Source organism: Felis catus, chromosome X, assembly GCF_018350175.1.
Source record: "Felis catus isolate Fca126 chromosome X, F.catus_Fca126_mat1.0, whole genome shotgun sequence".
Classification (NCBI taxonomy): domain Eukaryota; kingdom Metazoa; phylum Chordata; class Mammalia; order Carnivora; family Felidae; genus Felis; species Felis catus.
The window spans coordinates 50,873,091-50,883,866 of NC_058386.1; positions in this window are offsets into that span (position 1 = coordinate 50,873,091).

A 10,776-nucleotide genomic window follows, 5' to 3' on the forward strand; every position below is an offset into this window, starting at 1 on the left:
AAGTAACCATCCTGAGTTTATTTTTAGAGTATCTGAATGAAACCTTCTTCTTGTTCAATGTAAACAGGTATTTTCCTCAAACTCACAAATGCCTTTTTTTTGAGTTCTTCTATCTTTGACTTTAAGAAATACAGGGAAAGAAAAAAAAGAAAGGGGTTCTCTGGTGTCTTCTATGCTTTTTTCAACCCAAGCTAGTATTCTTATTATCATGGTTCCAAATTTTTGTTCAGACATCTTGCTTATATCTGTGTTGTTTAAAGCCCTGGCTGTCATTTATTCCTGTTCTTTCTCTTGGGGTTAATTCCTTTGTTTTGTCATTTTGGGGAAAGAAAAAAAAATAATAAAATAAAAATTTAAATTGAAAATTAAAAATTAAAGAGATAATCAAATAAAGGAAACTAGATGTTAGGTGTCTTTCAGTCTGCTTGTTGAAAAAAGCTTGATAGAATAGAGAAAAAAGGAAAGGAAAGAATAAAGTTAAGAAAACGTTTAAAAATTAAAACAAATTTATATAATAAAATAAAGAAAATAAAAAAGAATAAAAACTTAGGGCCCGTAAAAATATTTTTTTCTCTTTCTGTATCCAAGAAAGAGGAGGAAAATAAAGGAAAAAATAAAACAATTTAAACAAAAACAGAAGCTTAGGAAATGAACAAATAAATGAACCATCAAACAGAATGAAACTTGTATGAAGTTACATCCAGTTTACCCTTGAAATGAAACTATGAGGCACTCTCTAGTCTGTACACTAACCAGGTGGATTAACTTGTGCTGGTCTTCTGGGGAATGTACTTGGAAGGCGCCATTGGGCAAGTCATGGTGTATGGCTCCGTTCTCCACTAGGTTGCACACTTACCTTACTGGGGTCAATCAGTGTGTGTGTGCACATGTGTGTGTGCAGAAGAGGTAGAAATGGCTTCACCCAGCTCCCTAGTCTCTGGAGCATGATCTTCACACTCTCTCTGACCTGCAGTCAAGCACCCCTCCTTTGTCTCAGATCTCCATCTACTCCCTGCATCTACACTGTCTGTGTCCAGGCTGTCTACCTGTCACGTGTCACCTCCATCCAGAGCCTCATCTCAGATGGAGTTGTGTTTCAAAACCCCAAACTTCAGAGACCCCATGGCTTGGACCCTCACTGACTCTCTGGGGGAGGGACTCACTGAGCAATGGCCAGGTGCTGGCTTGCCTCAGAAAGCATTTTTTGCACTCGTGCAGCAGCAGAACTTCAGAGATTATGGCAAAAACAACACACAGCCAGCGCCAGGTTTTGCCACACTCTGGCTTCTTTGTACTAATGTCAGCAAATGTGACTACTCTCTGGGGTCTGCTGGGACCTTTTCCTGTGGGGAGTACATATGGTCTCTACTGAATTCACTCCAAGTAGGGGAACCACTTCTCTCTATGGTACACAGACCCCTCAGACTACACTGCCTGCTTCTGGGGATTCACCCTACTTCCTCACCAGAGCACTTCCAAGCACTGAGCTCTGAAACTTCATATTTTTCCTCCACTGTTTATAGAATCCTTCTTTCTCCCCATTAATGGTTTTAGGGAACAGATTTCTTGTTCAGTCCTCTGTCGTAGATTCTAGGTCTAAAGTTCTCTCTTGTCTAGCAAGAGAGCAGGACATAGGATGAAAAGTCAGAGATGGCTAATGTGCAGGAAAAGACAAGAGCCCTGAATAAGTGTCTTTGCCCCATTTTTATTAGGATCAGAAGGCTTACAAACATGGCAATGGATGTGCACAAAGAGGCAATAAATCTGTGAACATTAACTTGTGGATGTGAGGGAAAGGGCATCTTGATATCTGTGGTTAAGAATTTGGGTTAATACAAAACAAAATCCTGATCCTGGGCAGTTGGGTGGAATCATGAGGCAGCATCTCTGTTTATCTTAGTTAGCCTAGGGGATGAGGGAAATAACCTCAGAGTTAACAAGGCACATTTCTTTCGTTGATCATCTCTGCTTGCTGCTTCACCTGCAGTGCAGTGGTCTATAGCCCAATTTACCTGTTTACCTAACTTGGTCCTTTCATCCTGTGAAAGTAGCTTTCTGTTATAGTACTAACTTCGGGGGTGCTTCCAACCTGAATATCTAATCTTATTTATTTCATATACCTATGTATTGGGCACTTTTGCGCCCTTATTTTGGGTCTTTGATGCTCCCTCTCTATTCTGGGGGTTCTGCACCTCCTCTCTATTCTGGGGTGCCTTTGCACCTCCCTATTCCTGGTTTCCCTGTCTTGTTTACCCAAACTCGGGTGTGAGCATCCTATGGCTCTGTATTTATGCCTTCTTAACCCATTGGTGTAAACCTGGGGTATTCCTAAGCTTATCTCCTACAGTCCCCTGCAAATGTTTTCATTCTTTCTCTCTTTTTCTCTTCAGGTACTTTCAGGGAGAGTGTTTTTCTTGCATGATCCCAATGAACAGCACTCTCCTCTTACTCTTTCTCTCTCTTTCCTCTCTGTGAAAATGGCTCCCTACCCTCCATTGCTTTTCTCTCTCCTAGTTCACTTCTCAGCGCTGAGTACCTGCTGAGCACTGAGGCTCAAGTTATGCAGATTGTTGCAATAATCTTCAGATCAATTTCCTAGGTGTTCAAAATGTTTTGGTGCTGATCTAGTTGCATTTCCAGGATGAGACAAGCTCAGGATTGCCACAATGCACTATCTTAACTCCTCTCTTGCCACCACCATTTGTTAAAGAGACTTTTTTTTCCACTGGATATTTTTTTCCTGCTTTGTTTAAGATTAGTTGATCATACAGTTGTGTGTCAATTTCTGGGTTTTCTATTCTATTCCATTGATCTATGTGTTTGTTTTTGTGTCAGTAACATATTGCCTTGATCACCAGTTTTGTAGTATACCTGAAAGTCTGGATTAGTGACAACTCTGGGGTCACTTTTGTTTTACTGGCTTATTTAGTTTCTAAAATTCTATGTATAAGTGAAATAACATGGTATTTGTCTTTCTCTGAGTGACTTATTCCATTTATAATACCCTCTAGTATCATCCGTGTCCTTGAAAAATCACAAGATTTCATTATTTTTGATGGCTGAGTAATATTCCATTGGGTATATATACCACATTTTCCTTACCCGTTCATCAATCAGTGGACATTTGGGCTGTTTTAATTATTTGAGTATTGGAGATAATGTTGCTATAAACATAGGGGTGCATGTATCCGTTTGAATCTGTATATTTGTATCCTTTGGGTTTATACTTAGTAGATCACTTGCTGGCTCACAGGGTAGTTCTACTTTTAACTTTTTTCTTTTTCTTTTTTTTAATTTGAGAGAGAGAGAGAGAGAGAGAGAGAGAGATATTTGAGCATGGGAGAAGGCTAGAGTGAGAGAGAGAATCTTAAGCAAGAAACATGCTCAGCAGAGAGTCAATGCAGGGCTTGATCCAATGAACTTGGGATCATGATTTGAGCTGAAATCAAGTCAGAAGCTCCACCAAATGAGCCACCCAGGTGTCCCTGTTTTTAACTTTTTGAGGAACCTCCATACTGTTTTCCAGACTTGATGCACCATTTTGCATTCCCACCAACAGTGCAGGAGGGTTCCACTTTCTCCATACACTCCACCATCTGTTGACTCTGTAATGTTAATTTTAAACACTATGACAAGTGTGAGATGGTATCTCATTTGGATTTGATTTGGATTTCCCTCATGATGAGTGATGTTGAGCATCTTTTCATGTGTCTGTGAGCCACCTGGATCTCTTCTTTGAAAACAATGTATATTCATGTCTTCTGCCCATTTTTTAAATAGCTGTTTAATACTATATTTTAAAAATATATTTTGGAAACTAACCCTTTATCAGATAAGTCATTTGAAAATACCTTCTCCTGAAGACCTGGGAAGATGGCAGCGTAGGAGGACACTGGGCTCACCTGTCCTGCTGATCACTTAGATTCCACCCACACCTGCATAAATAACCCAGAAAACCACCAGAAGACTAGCAGAACAAAATCTCCAGAGCCGAGCACAGACAAGAGGCCCACAGAAGAGGGTAGGAGAGGCGGTGGAGGGTGGAGGGTGGAGAGGCGGTGTCTGCTACATGTACAGGTGGGAGGGAGCTGGTGCAGTGGAGGGGCAGCCTGCCCAGCAAGGCAAAGCCCCTGAAATCTGGCTTGAAAAAGCAGAGGGGTCAGACTCCATGAGTTATGACAGCCAGCAAGACTTAATATCTGGAATGTTAAAAGTCAACAGTTCTGCTCTGAGAGAGCAGGGAGGGCGAGAGGACACCGGGAGGGAGAGTTGTTGAGCTCCAGAAGACAGAGCTCAGCTCAGTGGGGGAACAAAGGCACTGGCAAGCACCATTTCCCCCTCCCAACCCCTAGCCAAAATTCCAAAGGGAACCACTTCCTTTCACAGAACTTCCTTACACTGTGCAAATGTCCAATGCTGTGCTTATGTAGATCCATCCTTCTGTCAGGCCTGCCTTCCTCCTGGTACTGCAGGGTCCATTCCGCAGGGAGCCACCTAGGGCAGTGCAAACTAACCCTGCCCCTCCCGCCCCCATGCACCTTGCAGATCCCATCAAAGCAGTAACACAAGCCTGGCAGTGAGCAAGTAGCCCAGACAAGGGCCACACCACTCCATAGTGAGTCCTGCCCCTGGGAGAGGGGGAAATTAGATACACACCAGTCTGACTGTGGCCCCAGGAGTGGGCTGGGGGCAGACCTCAGGTCTGACTACAGCCCCACCCACCAACACAAGTTACTCCGGACACCACAGGGGAAGTGCTCTGCAGGTTGGCGCCAGCCCAGGGACTATGCAAGATGACAACATGGAAGAATTCTCCTCAAAAGACACTCCAGGAAGTAGCGACAGCTAACGAATTGATCCAAAACAATTTAAGCAATATAATAGAACAAGAATTTAGAATAATAGTCATAAAATTAATTCCTGGGCTTGCAAAAAACATAGAGGACAGAAGACAATCTATTGGGACTAAGGGACTAACTTATTGGATGAAGGGACTAAGAAGTAGTCATGAGGAGCTAAAAAAATGCTATAAATTAGGTGCAGGGGCAGGTGGGTGGCTCAGTCAGTTGAGCTCCCGACTTCGGCTCAGGTCTTCATCTCATGGTTTGTGAGTCTGAGCCCCACGTCTGGCTCTGTGCTGTCATCTCAGAGCCTGGAGCTTGCTTCGGATTCTGTGTCTCCTCTCTCTGCCTTTCCCCCACTTGTACTCTGTCTCTCCATCTCTGAAAAATAAATAAATATAAAACAAGTTTTATAAATGAGGTGCAAAATAAAATGGAGGCGGCCACAGCACCGATTGAAGAGACAGAGGAGAGAATAGGTGAATTAGAAGATAAAATTATGGAAAAAGTAGAAGCTGAGAAAGAGAAATAAAAAAATCCAGGAGTGTGACAGGGTAATTACAGAACTAAGTCATTCAATCAAACAGAACAGTATCCATATCATAGGAATTCCAGAAGAAGAAGCGAGAGAGAAAAGGGCTGAAGGTGTACTTGAACAAATCATACGTGAGAAATTCCCTGATCTGGGGAAGGAAAAAGGCATTGAAATCCAAGAAGTACAGAGAACTGCCTTCAGACATAACTTGAATTGATCTTCTGCATGACATATCATAGTGAAACTGGCAAAATACAAGGATGAAGAGAAAATTCTCAAAGCAGATAAAGATAAACATGCTCTAACATACAAAGAGAGACCTATAAAACTATTGGCAGACCTATCTACTGAAACTTGGCAGGCCAGAAAGGAATGGCAGGAAATCTTCAATGTGGTGAACAGGAAAAATATGCAGCCAAGAATCCTTTATCCAGCAAGTCTGTCATTCAGAATAGAAGGAAAGATAAAGGTCTTCTCATACAAACAAAAACTGAAGGAATTCATCACCACTAAACTAGCCCTACAAGAGATCCTAAGGGGGATTCTGTGAGTGAAATGTTGCAAGGACCACAAAGTACCAGAGGCATCACTACAAGCATGAAAACTACAGACATCACAATGACTCTAAACCCATACCTTTCAATAATAACACTGGATGTAAGTGGACTAAATGTGCCAACCAAAAGACATAGTGTATCAGAACAGATAAAAAAAAAAACAAACCAAGAGTCATCTATTTGCTGTCTACAAGAGACTCATTTTAGACCTGAGGACACCTTCACAATGAAAGTGAGGTGATGGAGAACTATCTATCATGTTACTGGAAGTCAAAAGAAAGCTGGAGCAGCCATACTTATATCAGACAAACTAGACTTAAATTAAAGGCTGTAACAAGAGATGAAAAAGGGCATTATATAATAATTACAAGGACTATCCATCAGGAAGAGCTAACAATTATAAATGTCTATGTGCCGAATACAGAAGCTTCCAAATATATGAAACAATTACTCACAAACATAAGCAACCTTATTGATAAGAATGTGGTAATTGCAGGGGACTTTAATACCCCACTTACAACAAACTGACACAGGATGAATAAAGAAACAAGGGGCTTGAATGATACATTGGATGATATGGACATGACAGATATATTTAGAACTCTGCATCCCTAAGCAACAGAATATACGTTCTTCTTGAGTGTAAATGGAACATTCTCCAAGATAGATCACATACTGGGTCACAAAACAGCCCTTATTAAGTATAAAAGAATGTATATCATACCATGCACACTTTCAGACCACACTGCTATGACACTTGAAATCAACCACAGGAAAAAGTCTGGAAAACCTCCAAAAGCATGGAGGTTAAAGAACACCATACTAAAGAATGAATGGGTCAACCAGGCAATTAGAGAAGAAATTAAGAAATATATGGAAACAAATGAAGATGAAAATACAACAATCCAAACACTTTGGGATGCAGCAAAGGTATGCCTGAGAGGAAAATACATTTCAATCCAGACCTATCTCAAGAAACAAGAAAAATCCCACATACAAAATCTAACAGCACACCTAAAGGAAATATAAGCAGAACAGCAAAGACACCCCAAACCCAAAAGAAGATAAATAACAAAGATCAGAGCAGAAATAAACAATGTATAATCTAAAAAATCTATAGAGCAGATCAGTGAAACCAAGAGTTGGTTTTTTGAAAAAAGTAAACAAAATTGATACATCTCTAACCAGGCTTCTCAAAAAGAAAAGGGAGAGGACCAAATAGATAAAATCATGAATGAAATTGGCGTTACTACAACCAATCCCTCAGAAATACAAGCAATTATCAAGGAATACTATGAAAAATTATATGCCAATAAACTGGAAAACCTGGAAGAAGTGGACAAATTCCTAAACACCCACACACTTCCAAAACTCAAACAGGAAAGAATAAAAAGTTGAACAGACCCAAAACCAGTGAAGAAATTGGATCAGTTATCAAAAATCTCCCAATAAATAAGAGTCCAGGACCAGATGGCTACCTGGGGAATTCTATCAGACATTTAAAGCAGAGATAATACCTATCCTTCTCAAGCTGTTCCAAAAAATAGAAAGGGACATAAAACTTCTAGACTCATTCTATGAAGCCAGCATTACTTTGATTCCTAAACCAGACAGAGACCCAACAAAAAAGAGAACTACAGGCCATTACCCCTAATGAATATGGATTCAAAAATTCTCAATAGGATACTAGTAAATCGAATTCAACAGCGTATGAAAAGAGTTATTCACCTTGATCAAGTGGGATTCATTCCTGGGCTGCAGGGCTGGTTCAACATTCACAAATCAATCTATGTGATACATCACATTAATAAAAGAAAAACGAGAACCATATAATCCTGTCAATCGATGCAGAAAAGGCATTTGACAAAATTTATAATCCTTTCTTAATAAAAACCCTCAAGAAAGTCGGGACCGAAGGAACATACTTAAACATCATAAAAGCCATTTATGAAAAGCACACAGCTAATACCATCCTCAATGGGGAAAAACAGAGAAGTCTCTCCCTGACATCAGGAACACGACAGGGATGTCCATTCTCACCGCTCTTGTGTAACACAATGTTGGAAGTTCTAGCATCAGCAATCAGACAACAGAAAGAAATCAAAGGCATCAAAATTGGCAAAGATGAAATCAAGCTTTCACTTTTTGCAGATGACATGATATTATACATGGAAAACCTGATAGACTCCACCAAAAGTCTGCTAGAACTGACACATGAATTCAGCAAAGTCGCAGGATACAAATTAATGTACAGAAATCAGTTGCATTCTTATATACTGATAATGAGGCAACAGAAAGACAAATGAAGAAACTGATTCCATTCACAATTGCACCAAGAATCATAAAATACCAAGGAATAAACCTAACCAAAGATGTAAAAGATCTGTATGCTGAAAACTATACAAAGCTTATGAAGGAAATTCAAGAAGATATATAGAAATGGAAGCATATTCCATGCCCATGGATTAGAATAAATATTGTTAAAATGTCAATACTACCCAAAGGAATCTACACACTCAATGCAACCCCAATAAAATTTGCACCAGCATTCTTCTCGAAGCTAGAACAAACATTCCTAAAATTTGTATGGAACGACAAAAGACCCTGAATAGCCAAAGTAATTTTGAAGAAGAAGACCAAAGCAAGAGGCATCACAATCCCAGACTTTAGCCTCTACTACAAAGCTGTCATCATCAAGACAGCATGGGATTGGCACAAAAACAGACACATAGACCAATGGAATAGAATAGAAACCCCAGAATTAGACCCACAAATGTATGGCCAACAAAGCAGGAAAGAATATCCAATGGAAAAAAGACAGTCTCTTTAACAAATGGTGCTGGGAGAGCTGGACAGCAACATGCAAAAGAATGGAACTAGACCACTTTCTGACACCATTCACAAAAACAAACTCAAAATGGATAAAGGACCTGAATGTGAGACAGGAAACCATCAAAACCCTAGAGGAGAAAGTAGGAAAAAACCTCTCTGCCCTCAGCTGCAGCAGTTTCTTACTTGACACATCCCCAAAGGCAAGGGAATTAAAAGCAAAAGTGAACTATTGAGACCTCATGAAGATAAAAAGCTTCTGCTCTGCAAATGAAACAATCAACACAACTAAAAGCCAAACGAAGGAATGGGAAAAGATATTTGCAAATGACATATCGGACAAAGGGCTAGTATTCAAAATCTATAAAGAGCTCACCAAACTCCACACCCAAAAAAGAAATAATCCAGTGAAGAAATGGGCAGAAAACATGAATAGACAATTCTCTAAAGAAGACATCCAGATGGCCAACAGGCACATGAAAAGATGCTCAACGTCGCTCCTCATCAGGGAATTACAAATCAAAACCACACTCAAATATCACCTTACACCAGTTAGAGTGGCCAAAATGAACAAATCAGGAGACTATAGATGCTGGAGAGGATGTGGAGAAATGGGAACCCTCTTTCTCTGTTGGTGGGAATGCAAACTGGTGCAGCCGCTCTGGCAAATAGTGTGGAGGTTCCTCAAAAAATTAAAAATAGATCTACCCTATGACCCAGAAATAGCACTGCTAGGAATTTACCCAAGGGATACAGTAGTGCCGATCCATAGGGGCACTTGTACCCCAATATTTATAGCAGCACTTGCAACAATAGTCAAATTATGGAAAGAGCCTAAATGTCCATCAACTGGTGAATGGATAAAGAAATTGTGGTTTATATACACAATGGAATACTACGTGGCAATGAGAAAGAATGAAATCTGGCATTTTGTAGCAATGTGGATGGAACTGGAGAGTGTTCTGCTAAGTGAAATAAGTCATACAGAGAAAGATAGATACCATATGTTTCACTCTTATGAGGATCCTGAGAAACTTAACAGAAGACCATCGGGGAAGAGAAGAAAAAAAAAGAGGGGGGGGAGCCAAATCATAAGAGACTCTTAAAAACTGAGAATTAACTGAGGGTTCATGTGGTTTGGGATGGAGGGGAAAGTGGGTGATGGGCATTGAGGAGGACACCTGTTGGGGTGAGCACTGGGTGTTGTATGGAAACCAATTTGACAATAAATTTCATTTAAAAAAACAAAAATACCTTCTCCCATTTAGTAGGTTGCCTTTTAGTTTTGTTGACTCTTTCACTGTATAGAAGCTTTTAATCTTGGGGTTGTCCCAATAGGTGAAATTTACTTTTGTTTCCCTTGCCTCAGGAGACATATCTAGAGGAAGTTGTTATGGCCAATGTCAAAGATATTAGCCTGTGTTCTCCTGGAAAGTTGATATTTTCAGGTTTTACATTCAGGTATTTCATCCATTTTGAGTTCATTTGTGTGTATGGTGTAAGAACGTGGCCAAGTTTCAGTGTTTTGAATGCTGATGTCCAGTTTTCCTAGCACCATTTTTTGACGAGACTATTCTTTTTTTTCCCATTTGATATTCTTCCTGGTCTGTTGATGATTAATTGAACATATGGTTGTGTTTTCATTTCTGGGTTTTCTATTCTGTTTCATTGATGTGTGTGTGTGTGTGTGTGTGTGTGTGTGTGTGTGTGCGTGCCAGCAACATACTTTCTTGGTTAGTACAGCTTTTTTTTTTAATTTTTTTTTCAACGTTTATTTATTTTTGGGACAGAGAGAGACAGAGCATGAACGGGGGAGGGGCAGAGAGAGAGGGAGACACAGAATCGGAAACAGGCTCCAGGCTCTGAGCCATCAGCCCAGAGGCTGACGCGGGGCTCGAACTCCCGGACCGCGAGATCGTGACCTGGCTGAAGTCGGACGCTTAACCGACTGTGCCACCCAGGCGCCCCTAGTACAGCTTTTTAATATAACTTGGAGTCCAGAATTGTGATGTTT